This window comes from Canis lupus, chromosome 5 (assembly GCF_048164855.1).
Source record: "Canis lupus baileyi chromosome 5, mCanLup2.hap1, whole genome shotgun sequence".
In the NCBI taxonomy this organism is placed as follows: Eukaryota; Metazoa; Chordata; class Mammalia; order Carnivora; family Canidae; genus Canis; species Canis lupus.
This window is the reverse complement of record NC_132842.1, coordinates 19,142,489-19,156,290: the sequence shown is the minus strand read 5'-3', so window position 1 is coordinate 19,156,290 and position 13,802 is coordinate 19,142,489. Positions and strand designations below refer to the sequence as shown.

Below are 13,802 nucleotides of genomic sequence, written 5' to 3'. Positions count from 1 at the left end.
ACATCAGCTTCTCTCCATGTGTGTGTGTCTGTCTGAATTTCCCCCTTTTCTAAGGACAACAGTCATTGGATGAAGGCCCACCCTCATGACCTCATTTTAACTTGATTCCTTCTGGGAAGACCCTGTCTCCAAAGAAGGTCACATTCTGGGGGTACCAGCAGTTAGGACTTCAGCATATCATTTTGGGGGGACACTATTCTGTCCATAGCAGGCATCTTCTTGGAAGATGGGGACTGTGGTCTCCTGTTTCCCCTCAGTTTGTTTGTTTGTTTGTTTGTTTGTTTGTTTGTTTGTTTTTAAAGATTTTATTTATTTATTCATGAGAGAGACAGAGAGTGAGACAGACTCAGGCAGAGGGAGAAGCCTGATGCAGGACTCGATCCCAGGATCTTGGGATCACGACCTGAGCCAAAGGCAGACACTCAACCACTGAGCCACCCAGGTGCACCTCCCACCCCCACCCTGGTTTATTTCTAAGCAGGACCTTCCACTGAGGCCAGTGCAGTGAGAACAGCTGGAAAGGCCTGGATTACAACAGAGACTGCCATCTGTGCTGCTGGGTGTCCTCAAGCAAGTTATTGCATCAGTTGTGTTTTGTTTATTTAGAAAGTATTTGTATAAAGAGCTCAGGATTGGGGCAGCCCGGTTGGCTCAGCGGTTTGGCACCACCTTCAGCCCAGGATGTGATCCTGAAGACCTGGGATCGAGTCCCACATCGGGCTTCCTGCATGGAACCTGCTTCTCCCTCTGCGTGTGTCTCTGCCTCTCTCTCTCTCTCTCTCTCTCTCTCTCTCTTCCTGTCTCTGTCTCTGTGTGTATGTGTGTGTCTCATGAGTAAATAAGTAAAATCTTAAAAAAAAAAAAAATTAGCTCAGGATTGCCAGGCATTGTTCGGAGTACTTTGGAGGTATTACCTCATCTAATACTTGTAAAAACTGCAGGAAATAGATGCTATAAGTGTTCCAGTTCTATAGAGGGGGCGGGGAGCTGGTGAGTAACTTGCACGAGGTCCCACAGATAGTACATCAGCAGGATTTGAACCCATGCATGTAGTCCAAGAGTAGGACACTCACTGGCTCTGCTGTGCTGGTGTGGATTTCTGGGATTTGTTGCATAACAGCCGCTTGGGCCACGTCATTCCTTTCCGCTTTGCATTTCATCGTCTTGTGTGCACGTGTTATGGTGAGAGCGTAAAGTGCCAAATACCCTGGCTGAAATATTAGTGAAAGCGCGTGGCATTGAGGATCATAAACCGAGGCAGCAGAGGGTAAACAGAGAAATCAGGAGAAATGGAAAAGTGCAGGCTTGGTTGAACTTGGGTCCCAAGGTTCTGCTAAGCTCCGTTGGTTTTACCCTTTGTGTTTTTGGAAAGATTAACCGGTGATTCCAAGTGGTTGGTTTTGTTTTTTTACCGAGGTATTTCTGGCTCACTTAACCGTTATATAACAGATGGAACTCGTCCCAGTTTTTCCTTCTCCGAAGTGTCTAATGTAGTGAGGACGGTGGTAAGGATCGGTCATTGTATTTTGCTTCTGCCCCTGGTGTTTTGGGTCATAACAAAGACATCAACCTTATTCGGTTATCTCTGAGTTCAGGATTGAAGTATGATTGGGAAGGTGAGCGCTCGATTCCTCCCAGACACAGGAGAGGACCCTGTCCAGCCGCTGGTCCTCGGGAACTGGTACAAATCACTAGGTCTTCAAGAGTATCTTGAACTGTGATGTTTATAGCTACCAACAGAGCCTCGATTTAACACAATTGCCACACTCAGTATGTAAAAGCAGCTTGCACTTTAAGGAAGAACGTCGAGAGTTTTCTTCTCCATCACACGTGTACTAACCACATTCTGCTAAAGGAGTTTCCGATGTCATGGGGATCTGAATTTAAAAGCATCAGTTTCCTTTTCTATGTGCAGGTTGATGTAAATTTGATCCTTATTTATTATCCAGGTGATTTCCAGAGCTTTCTGAGCCAGGCACTGTGTTAGGTTCAGCTGGGGAGGAAAATCTGTAAGAGAGGCAGTTTATGTCCTGAAGACAGAAGGCCGGATAGAACAAGTGCAATGAGATAGTGCCTGGGATTTTAAAAGGAGCAGTGACAGTTTCTGACTGGGGCATCAGGAAGCTTCCCAGAAGTGGTGGTATTGTAGCTGAGCTGTGGGAGGTAGGTAATCTTTGAGAAGCTATGGTGTCGCTGGAGGGTTTTTCATGATGAAGCAAGAGAATAGCATGAGCCAGAGCATGGATGTGAGGACTAGGAGGGTCAGGGGTCCATTTTAGATGAAACAGAAGGTTCAGAAGGTTGAAGACAGGGCAAGGGATGGTACACAGGGATTAATCTGGGTTAGGAAGGACCTTGGATATTACTTTCTGTACGATGACATTTATTCCTTAGTCTAGTGGGGATTGAAATGTCCTGAGCAGGACTTTGAGCAAAGTAATCCAGTCTCAAACTAAGCATTGACAGTTCAAGAGAAGGAAAGTGTGATGGTGAGTTGCAAAGTGGGGTAAGAAGAAACAGGGCCTGAAGTGTGGGGAACAGACCAGAGGACTGGAAATAAGATGCCCACAAAGAGAAGTCAGCCAGACTGGACAAACAATCAGAGGTGAGATGCTCGATAAAGGTCACGTCCTAATGTGTATTGGTAGATGTTCTGAATGACACTGCTTAGTCTTACCAAAGAAACTGAGACCTTGCCCAAATCAATTTGCAATAGCATGCGTCGTCATTTTTTCTGTGCAGGATTTCTCAGAGATTCTAATAGGCTAATAAATACTGTGAATCTCCCAGAAGATGATGTTGTTCCACTTCCCAAACTCCTTGTCCATAGACACTTTATTTTTATTTTTATATTTTCCAAAAAAAAAGAATTTCTAAATCATCTAGCATTTTCTGGAACATCATTTTCAGACGTGCTGTACTACATTTGAAGAAAGATGAGGTAATTAATAAAAGCTGGGCAATTGAAATTAGCATTTAGTTTGGGTCAGAGACCATAACTTGATATTGGGATATACTAAGTTTGAGGAGCCATGGACCGTGCACTTGCCAGCACCTAACAGGCTGTATGTTCTGCGGAACCACAGCTTTGATGGAAGGTTTGGATAGGAAGAAGAATTTAGAGTTACCGTCTAGAGGTAATTGAATCCATAAGGTGAGATCAGTAGGAAAGAGAACTTTAGTGACGTTAACCAGAGAACTCTGGGAAGCATTTGTCTGAGATAGAAGGAAGAGAACTGACAAAGGAGACTGAGAAAGGATAACACCAGAGCAGGAGAACTGGGATCTTGCTCTTTTAGGAAATTAGGATGGGACGTTGAAGACCAAGGAAGTCTTTGGCAGAGGGATTGAGGAGGAGGAGAACTTTACAGGTTGGAAAATAAGTTATCACTGGCCTTGGAAAGAATAGCTTTATGGTGATAGAGATGGGAGACTTGTTTAAGGAGTCTTGGAGTGTTTTTAAGAGAAAGTGTGAACAGAAAGTACATCTTATTCCTTGTTTAGAGAATGTTATCAATGAAACGAAATAATAATTTAATGAAACTATGTAAGAGGAGCAGGATTCAGACTTTTTTTCCTTTAAGAATATGGGATGAACATGGTCAAGTAGAACGTGATTAAGTGGAAGCAAAAAAGAAGAGTAATGAGCACGGGGCTTATTGCTTTACTAAATTCCTGGAATTATAGTTCTTAAATGTTGGCCTGCATTAGACACTCTGGGGGTCTTGTTTAAACACAGGCTGTCAGCTTCAGCCCCAGATTTCCTGGATCAGCAGATCCTAGGGTGAAACCCAAGACTTGGCATTTCCAACAAGAACGCAGGCAGACCTGATGCTGTTAATATGGGGACCACAATCGGAGAACCTGTGCTCTAGAGGAGGGATAACTTGGAACTCAGGTCGCAGGTGAAAGAGGTGAGCTTTGGGAGAGAGAAGAGACCTGTCTATGTCAGAGAGTGACCAGAAGTGAGAGAACAAATAGTGGATGATCACATAAAATCTTGAAGTGGGGATAAAATAGAGATGGCAGCCACTGGACTTGAAGAATTAGGAATTCGAACCCCAAAGGTCATCCTTGTGGATATTGAAGTTATGACAAGGAAGAAGGGACAGGGTACAGAGAATGCTGTGAGCCTTGTGCTGAAACCATCAAGAAAGGCACTGTAGGGGAAGAAAATGATTTTTCTTCTACTTTCCTAAGTTCTCTGGCTGGGGCTGTGTAAATGAGAATGACCAACGACAGATTAATGAGAGACCATTTACCAACACAAGTGGCGCACATCACATGGAAAAAACATCTGTGGGGAGCAACTCAGAGAGGCCATTAGAACTTGGGCTCACGTAGCATCTTCACAAAAGAAAAATTCATTTTCAGACACGTGACAAGGCAAAAGAGAAGAAACTTGAGTTTTTGATAGGGCAAATTGTGGGAAGGTAAATATATGGGGGAACTAATGGAGTAAGGTTTCTTTGTGGAGGTCCATTGGGCACCAGATTTTTTCCATCCTCTTCACAGCCTGGAGTACAGCCTCTGGGAGGCAGCCACAGACTAACCCAGGAAGAAGGGATGTATGGCCCTGCCCATTTTTCAAAAATTTCAACTTAAAATTCACTTAAAGGAAGCTCTGGGAAGGTGTGTTTCTGCATCTGTTGATTCTCATTTGTCTCTAGTTCAAAAGAATACTTATGCCAAAGTGGCATATTTGGGGGAGGCATATTTCTGGTCCCCTACAGTGGCCGTAAGTGGAAGGAATGTGCCTTATATGAAATGGGCCATGATTGTTGGGGCCCTGTGGTCTGGAAATGCTACCCAGGCACCAGAGGCCATAGCAAACTTCTTCAGTTAAAAAAACAACAAAACAAAACAAAACAACCCAAAAAACAACTTAGGAGAGCACAAGGGCTCCATTGCAGAAGGTCCTGAGGACATTGATGTGGTCAGCCTGAACTATTGCCTTGGCTAAGGCTGAGCCACGGGGGAGAGGGGGGGGTCTGGTGAGAACAGCAAGCTCTTCCCTAGAGCTTTACATCTACTAACTGCTTTCATCTGCTCAAGGAGAAGGTGTGGTTGGTACCATGACCCGTTTCACAGGTAAAGACATGAAGTCGCGGGAAGTCAAGTCATTTGCCAAGTTCACACAGTTGATAAATGATGAAATGTGGGCCCGCATCCAGTCTTTGGGGAGCCGGATAGAATCTCACTGTGCGTATTTGGCACATTTGACTTTCCGTCTCCCTTTTGCCCCGTCCCTTCTCTAGGCCTCAGGGCCTGATGGCAATGCCAGCCCCGGGGGTTTACCTGGGGGCCTGCCTCCCAGAGGCTGTACTCCAGCTTGTGGGATTGTTCTAGAGCTGCTGTCACCGGATCACAGGCCAGTTGGCGTGGAGATGGAGAACCTCAGAAGTGTCACGCTTCAGTCCTGGGGTTTGGAACAAGAGCTGGGCGAGCCAGGATGGTTTAGAGTGCAGAGCCAGAGCACGTGACGGAGCCTGTTCGCTCCAGAATGGAGGGTGCAGGGTGGGTAGGTGTCAAAAGGCAGGAGAGCATTTCAGCAGGCTCAGCCACCCCAATTCTGTAGATCATACACAGAATGATTTCCTCTGTTCCTTGGGTCTCCTATAATTCTCAAATTAAGAAGTCTTCTGTAAAGCCCCAAACTGTCCTATTAATGGGCATAGTTCCAACAATCTTAAGGAATGAATGATTTGTAAAATAGCCATGTGCTGCATCTCTCTTTACGCCCGTCCTTTACAAAATGAAAGTACATCATTACTGAAAACGCAAGATCTGACCGGAGGAAACCCTTCCTACTGCCCCATCCCATAAACCCATAACACAGGAAGAAAAGCATCCTTTAGCTGGAATGATTTTCACTTTCCCTTGCTAGATATTTATGTGATAAACCCATCACGTAAAAACCAATGCCATTAGGAGTGCCTAGATGGATCCGTCGGCTGAGTGTCTGACTCTTGATCTCAGCTCAGGTCTTGATCTCAGGGTCATAAGTTCAAGCCCTGCAATGGGGTCTTTGCTGGGTGTGGAGCCTATTCAAACAAACAAAATCCCACCAATACTCTTAGTAATTGAGAAAGAATAAGTGAGGAATGTGGTAAATAATGTGGTGAGGTAGCTCACCAGGGGTAGCAGCTGAAGATAGAATGTAGGTAGTGATGGAACCCCAAGATCTGGATGTTCCTTCTTGCTTCCTCTTAAGAAAGCACCTCAGTGCACAGGGAAACAATGCAGGAATTTGTGCTCTAGTGTATACTTTTTAAATGAAATAAGAATCACTATTGGTATTTCAACATATTACTTAGAACACATTTCTGATGATCAGGGAATCGATGGCAGATTTTGTTGTCTTAACCACACATATGATAAAACCTGTTTGGGTGAAGAGATCATGGGTATCTTGGATTAGATCTGGGGGAAAATTCTTGCAGCTCTGGGATTTGAAGGATGCATAGGACTTGGAAATATCTGCGCATTTCCTCTATGGTTCTTGAATTTCGCCTTCTCAGCCCACTCCATGTGAGAAAAGCAACCTGCTTAATGGGGGCATCAGAAATCAAGAAGCAGCCATCTGGGTGGTTTCATCTAATAATTTTCAGTTGTAATTTCTAAAAGGGTCTAGAATCATTTGAGGAGGTCAAGCATCACTGGACCAAGAGAGTCCCATAGGCTCCCACCTGTCCCAGGCTTTGTTTCAAATTTAGTCATAGACCCCGCAGGCATGAGGGCAGTGTCTCTGTCATCAAACTATGTCCAATCTGTTGTGTTGATTTAGCACTGTTTTAAACTGGATTGTGACAGAAGTTGTTCAATGTGAAGTTTTCTTGATTCGGTGTAGTTTAAGAAACAAAGTGACTTTAGAACCATTTTCGGCCACTAAAACACATTTTCTCCCCTACCAAAAATGTATGGCTGTTTTCTGCTACTCTTGTCCCACAAAAGAGGGAGGAGGCTTTTCACAAGTAGGAACTCTCTACCCCAGGGTCCCCTACACCAATGTATTCTCCTGGGCCATAGCTCTGTTGGGGAAACACTTTTGCTCCTCCAAGCACTGGTGGTCATCTAGTTCATTATCAGCACTATAGATACAGACCCACCAATGAAACCTACATTTTACTGCATTGAAGGCATGTATCTATATCAAACAGAATGCTGGTCGTGTCGTAGTCTACATATAGAGAGGGCTCCGCTTGCTACACCTCTATGTATTCTTAGTAATCTATTGCGGCTTTAATTTCAGCATTTTAAGAGCTATGTAAATTCAGATCACCAAGGTGGTCTAAAGGGGTGGTCCAACTTCATATCTGGCTTTATTCCACACAGCCCCCCAGCCATCTTTCTTTTCCCAGTTCTCCAGTTCCAACCTGTGTCTTGGTCCAAGCAGCTGCCTGAACAGAATCCCATAGTTTAGACTCATAGACAACAAAAATGTATTTTTTACACTTCTGGAGGCTGGAAATCTTAGATCAGGGTGTCAGCATGGTCTGGTTCCAGTGAGGACCCTCTCTGGGGTTGCAGATGGCCATTTTCTTGTATCCTTGTGCGGTAGAGAGACAGCTGTGTGGGGTTTCTTTCATAAAGACACCAATTCATGAGGACTCCATCCTCCCAGACACCCCACCTCCTAATTACCATCAACATGGGGGTTAGAATTTCAACACGCAAATTTGAGGGGGATGAAAATGAAGTCCCTAACCCCTTATACAAATTTTTATCTTACTGGATTGTTCCTATCTTAGTAAATTAACTTACATTCTTTCAGAACAAGCCAGCATATGCATAAATAAAAATAAGCAGAGCCATAGCAGCACATTAAAAAAAAGAAGAATCTAGCCAATGATCCTGTTGAAAAACTGCTTTCCTTCCACTGATCTCTGCAATGATGGAGGTTATTAAGGTTGGCCTTACAAATAGAGGTACTCTCGACCTAGTATAATTTTTTTAAAGACCTTATTTATTTATTCCAGAGAGAGAGAGAGCAGGGGGTGGAGCAGAGTGAAAGGGACAAGCAGACTCCACACTAAGCGTGGAGCCCAATGTAGGTCTCGATCCCAGGACTCTGAGATCGTGACCTCAGTCAAAACCAAGAGTTGGACACCTAACCGACTGAGCCACCCACACACCCCTACCTAGTATGATTTTTATATTTCTGTTCACCGAAAGGGTTCCCTTTCAGGAACCAACAGCGCCCTGGCTGTTCTGGGAACTATAGTCATTCCTTAACGAGTATATCTGATAGAGCCCTACCAGTGTACAAATGACTTAGTGCAGACGAAGGTTATCTTGTCCTATTTCTTCCTGGGATCAGGCTTGGGTGAAAGGGCCATGAAAAGCAATCAGAGACCGTTAGACAAATTTATTTTCTCCACAACTTGATTAGAATCAGGCCTTGATGCTACAGAAATTCATACTTTGTGGAAAAACCCATCCTATCCTTTCATGAAACAAAGGTAATCTCAAGAAAAAGAAGAAATCATCCTTTTTCCCTCCTCGCTTCCTTTATTGTAAACCACTATTAAAAATTGTTTCTGAAGGGACACGTGGCTCAGTGGTTGAACATGAGCATCTCCCTTCCACTCCGGACGTGATCCTGGGGTCCTGGGATCGAGTTCCACATCAGGCTCCCCCCACAGGGAGCCTGCTTCTCCCTCTGCCTATGTCTCTGCCTCTGTGTATGTGTGTGTCTCTCATGAATAAAAATATAAAATCTTAAAAAAAATTTTAAAAATCATTTCTGAAAAAGTAGAAACTGTATGGGTCTTGCGTGGGTATTTGGAGCTTTTTGTCCAAACAATCTATAATGCTGACATTTACTTTTCTGTCCTTATTCTCTTCTACGTCACATTGAAAGAGTGGTTTAGGGGATGTTTATCCTCAATATTTGGTCCGGTGTGGTGTTCCCCTAAGTCACAGGGCTCCCAGATCAGTAGTATCAGTATTAATTATTCTAAATGTAAATTTTCCCCACATCTACTAAATCTGGAGCACAGTGCAGCCGGGAAGCCCACCCTGTTTGTTTCAACACACCCTACAGGGGATTTTAATCTACTATCAGGGTTGAGAGCCACTGTTCCAATGAAATAACCTGTCCTGTGTTTCTTCTGGGCCTCCTCATCTTTACTGTGTGTGTGACTTTGGGCTTCTCAAAAAAATTCAATCTTAACTTCACCACCTCGGCCGATCAGATTTTCAAATTTCAAAATATTTTATTTTCTCGCTTCTTGCCTTTGAGGTCGACTCATACAAGTTTAGCAGATGCCTTATTTCCCTAATAAATTGGGAAGGAATTTAAATTAATAGTTGGAGGGAGATGTTGAGATTTTTCTGCCAATATTTAGTTTACTTACTATGCTGTATTTCAAATGATCCCAACCATTTCCTACACAAATTTCTAGTGATACCATTTAAAGACACTAAGTTTAACAGAATTTCCTTGTCAGAAAGTGCCTAGTATAAAGATAATAGAAGCTTCCCAGAATAAGAATGACTATTTATGTGGTAGGTCACTGTGAGAATATTACCTAACAGGATCATGTCAATCAGGGAAATTAAAATTTACATTTAGAATCTACTTTCAGATCATTAGAGAATCAGATACTTTTGCTTACTCTTTTTTAGAATTCAGAATTAGGAAGAAGATGACTCTAGTACCATACAGGGTGAAAAATGTAACTTTAGATCAGTAAGAGGGGCACCTGGGTGGCTCAGTGGTTGAGTGTCTGCCTTCAGCTCAGGGCATGATCCCAGGGTCCTGGGATTGAGTCCCGTATTGGGCTCCCTGTGGGGGGAGCCTGCCTCTCCCTCTGCCTATCTCTGTGCCTCTCTCTGTGTCTCTCATGAATAAATAATAAAATCTCTTTTAAAAAGACCAGTAAGAAATTAAGAATTCATCCAGTAAATTCTCTCACTTATGGTTGAAAAGAATGCTATCATACTCATTCAGTTAGCTTTCATTAATGATCCAAATATAAATAAGTCCCTGCTTTGGAGGAGCTCAGAGGCTGGGAGAGAAGCCCAGAACACAGGATGGGACCAAACCTACTACATTAAGAGCCATTGTCTGAGACTCAGTTTTACCATAAATACCTCAGTGGTTGGCTTCTCTGGGGAAAAAAGATTGGCGATGGCCAGGAGCCCAAGGTGAGGTTATACAGTCTTGAGTTTAAACTGGCTGTGGCCCTGACCAGCTAGTTGTAGGATTTTAGACACATTGTTTTTAGATCCTCAGTTTCCTTATTTTTAATGTAGGAAAAATAGTATCTGTCTTTAGATACTATGAAGCTGACTTTATGTAACCCTTCATTTATTCAAAAAATTGGTATTAAACGCTAGCTGTGGTGTCAGGCAATGTGCTAGGGATGGAGAAAACCAAGATAAGATCCCATTTTGACAGATGTCACCACCATCCACTTATTTGCTTCAGCTCCACCCATCGTCCATTTCTCTCTCTGTCCCTCTCTGCAGCTCAGATTATTTGTATGTGTCCATGTTTCTCCATCTCTGCTGCTGCCACACTAGCTTGTCTCACCTGGACTGTGAACACTAGAGTAGCCTTCCCAACTGTCTCTTTCTTCCACTGTAGCCTCTCTTGATCTCTCCCCATGACAGCTAGGGTGATTTTCTTAACACTTAAGTTGGATCCTGTCTCTTTCTGCCTAAAAAGCAACCGTGGCTTTTCACAGCTGTAAGATAAATCAAGACTTTTTACTGTTGTTTTAAAAAATAGGGCACAAACTGGCTTCCAGTTTGACTTTCTGGTGTCATTACCTGCCACACCACCCTTCTCACCTCTCACAGCCCTTGGCGGTCCCTCCATGGCCTCCACCGTTCTGTCCTCCAGAGTCTTTACTGTTGGTCCGTTAGGCTTGGAATCTCTTCTATCCATTGCATGACTGATTCTTATCTTCCAGGTGCCAACTAGTTGTCACCTCTTCAGAGATTTCTTTTTGACCACTGTCTTCCCAACCACCTACCTGATTCCCAGCATTCTTATTTTATTTTTTTTCCCCCACTGGACTTCAGGGCTGGCCGCAATGCCTTTCTCACAATAGAACAAATGTTGAATGAAGACAGTCTCTCTTCTCTTGAAGTAAGCAGTGCAGTGAAGGGATTAAGTCAAATGGCCATTGTGGCATGATTGCAATGGTAGGGGAAGGATTCCTCTCTTAGGGCCATTCAGGGTAAGTATTACTGAAAAGTTGGGAATAAGAGAAAGCATGCCAGAGAAGATGAATCTAGAGTTTAAGGATCTCTAATAACTATATTGGAGGTTACAATATTAACATTTAACTTCTTCCAATTTTGACATCAAAGCAGTATTTTTTAAAGATTATATTTATTCATTTGAGAGTAGAGGGAGGACAAGTGGGGGAAGCGGCAGAGGGAGAGAGAGAGAGACAGAAGCACACTTCCCACTAAGCAGGGAGCCTGATGTGGGACTCGATCCCGGACCTGAGCCCAAAGGAGATACTTAACTGACTGAGCCATCCAGGGGCCCTAAAAGCAGTGGTTTTCAATCTTTTTGTTGTTGTTGTTATCACCTCCTTAAGGAGGAACCTTTTCTAGGCATTTTTTTCCTAATCATCATCCTCTCCTCCCAATAACATTATATACCACAAATATACTGTGCATCTGATTATGTACTCTGTGTACATCTACGCTTTATACAAAGAAAAATTTTTTTTAACTTTCTAAGAGCAAATTTTTGCCCCCCCGCCCCCAGGATATAGTTGCCCTCATTGAAAATGCATGTATGAAAGCGTTTAATATAAAGATCATGGGACCAAGTTTTGAAGAAAAAGCAATTGATATGCCTTTGTAGTACTTGCTCTTTAAACGTTAAGTAGACTGTGTACTGTTTTAAAAAAAATTGTTGTTTTTTTCCATTGGGGGAGAAGAGATGAAATTGTTGGTTTTTTTTTTTTTTTTAATGTGATATACATGGTCATTGAAGTGAAAAGTTCCCATCAGAATCACAACAAAATTTCACACAATTATGTGTGCCAGTATATGATGGGACACCTGCCTCTATGAAGAACATTAAAAGGTATATTAGAGGAACTTATATTTTTAGGGAAAAAAATGTGACAGACAAATGCACAGTTATTGCACAGTTCGGGAAGGAACATGTGGGGGCTGCATGATTCTGAGGACTTGAAAGAGTATTAAGGAAGATGACCTAGCAAGATGGTGTTGCCTGTGAGGTGATTTAGAAATAGCAATGAGGTTATTAGGTGAGTGCTGATAAAGTTACCTGGAAGAAAATTAGGGCTGAGGAATCTGGGTTGAAGGTTCAGGGAGGGAAGAAAACATTTTCAGAGAGAGTCTGTAATCTGGCTTCCGTCCCGATCTCACTCTTGCTGGAGGTGAGTGCTGATTGGAAGAGGTTCACTAACCCAGGTAGATACCAAGTGGCTATTCCTTGGACAGTGGAGGGCCTAGAGTTGGTGTGGGGAATGCTGGTAGAGGAGTTTTTAGTCGTGAAAGGTAGCCCGAGGGCAAATCATGTATCACTCAACACGTTCCACTTGCTTATCTTTCAGGAATTTTAAGAAGGTTAAAGCACTAAGTTGGTTAAATGGCTTAACTCTATAGGCTCCATTTATCTTCTTGCTGTTATTTGGCCCTGACACTTGGACTCCACTTCAGTATTATACTAAGAAGGGCATCATCCAGAAGATGGTGGGCTTCAAATTCTCTACTCTTAGCAGAATTTGTTTTCATTAGCCAAGCAGAATTGAGCTTTGCTGCTGTGCGGTGAAATGAGGCGTGACTTAGCTTGATGGTCCATGAAGGATGCTCTGGGAGGGTGACATTTAGATCCTCTGAAGCTGACTCTTCTATTTATACCAAGGATAGTTTTTGCAGTAACACAAGAGACAAGATATTTCCTAGTTTTATGGAGAGATACATCCTTTTCTTTCATTTCCCACTTAACCAGCCTCCTTGTTGCCAATTATTATTCTTTCTCATCTATTTAATGTAGTCTTCACTCTCTTGACAGATTAATGTAAATCATCACTTTCATAATGCATCTCCCTTCAGAAACCTCCTGCCAACCCGTACCGCCTGCAGACTGCTGAATTTTATTAACTGGCTAACCCACACTGCCCTTTTTTTCCCACCATTCTTCCTAAGACTCCAAGGTTTAATCTGTTTCTTTTCCTTAAGGCCTGTTCCCTTCAGCTGCCTCTCAAGCCCTCTGCCTTCTCATGCTTACAGCCTGCCTTCTGTTCTTTCTTGTAGCACCCCTAACTTCTGCCTTCTGTTATTGGGCACAAGGTACCCACAGATCATGGCTTATATCCATGATGGTTCCTTTCATACTAACTTCAAACCCACCCGAGTTCTAGCAGTGTTTGGATATATAGTAGTCACTCCAGCTCGCTCTTCACTTGATATTATATAAATTAATCTTGGGCATTCCTTTAAGACCTCCTATGTCTTTTTACGCAACCAGCATTCAACCCCGGAGATGACTTGCTGCCATCTATTTTTACACACTACGTACATGTACTGATGGCTGCACTAAATAAATGGCTATTACATGAATTTTGTTATTTGAGCACTGAACAAATGAGAAAGGATATTGAATTATTGTTTGGATGAACGGATAGCACAGATTTTGCCCTACGGGAATGTTTTCCTATTCTGTACAAGTTCCTGGATTATTACTATGATATTGACCTCCAAGAGTTTATTTTTTCATTTCTACACAATACTGGAGTTTCTGTGCAGTTTTTGTTGTGATAAAAAAAATACATAAAATTTATCATTTTAAAGTATACCGT

General features: G+C 42.8%; 1 protein-coding gene and 1 long non-coding RNA gene across 14 annotated transcripts in view; one reads left to right on the top strand and one right to left on the bottom strand.

The window, feature by feature from the left end:
- LOC140633301 (uncharacterized) overlaps positions 1-10,854 on the bottom strand; it is a 45,715-nt gene extending 34,861 nt beyond the window's left edge. Inside the window, exon 1 of the long non-coding RNA XR_012030928.1 lies at positions 10,801-10,854. This is a non-coding gene — a long non-coding RNA (uncharacterized lncRNA). The remainder of the gene's footprint in view (positions 1-10,800) is intronic.
- CACNB2 (calcium voltage-gated channel auxiliary subunit beta 2) overlaps positions 1-13,802 on the top strand; it is a 374,475-nt gene that overhangs the window by 286,339 nt on the left and 74,334 nt on the right. The window lies entirely within an intron of this gene.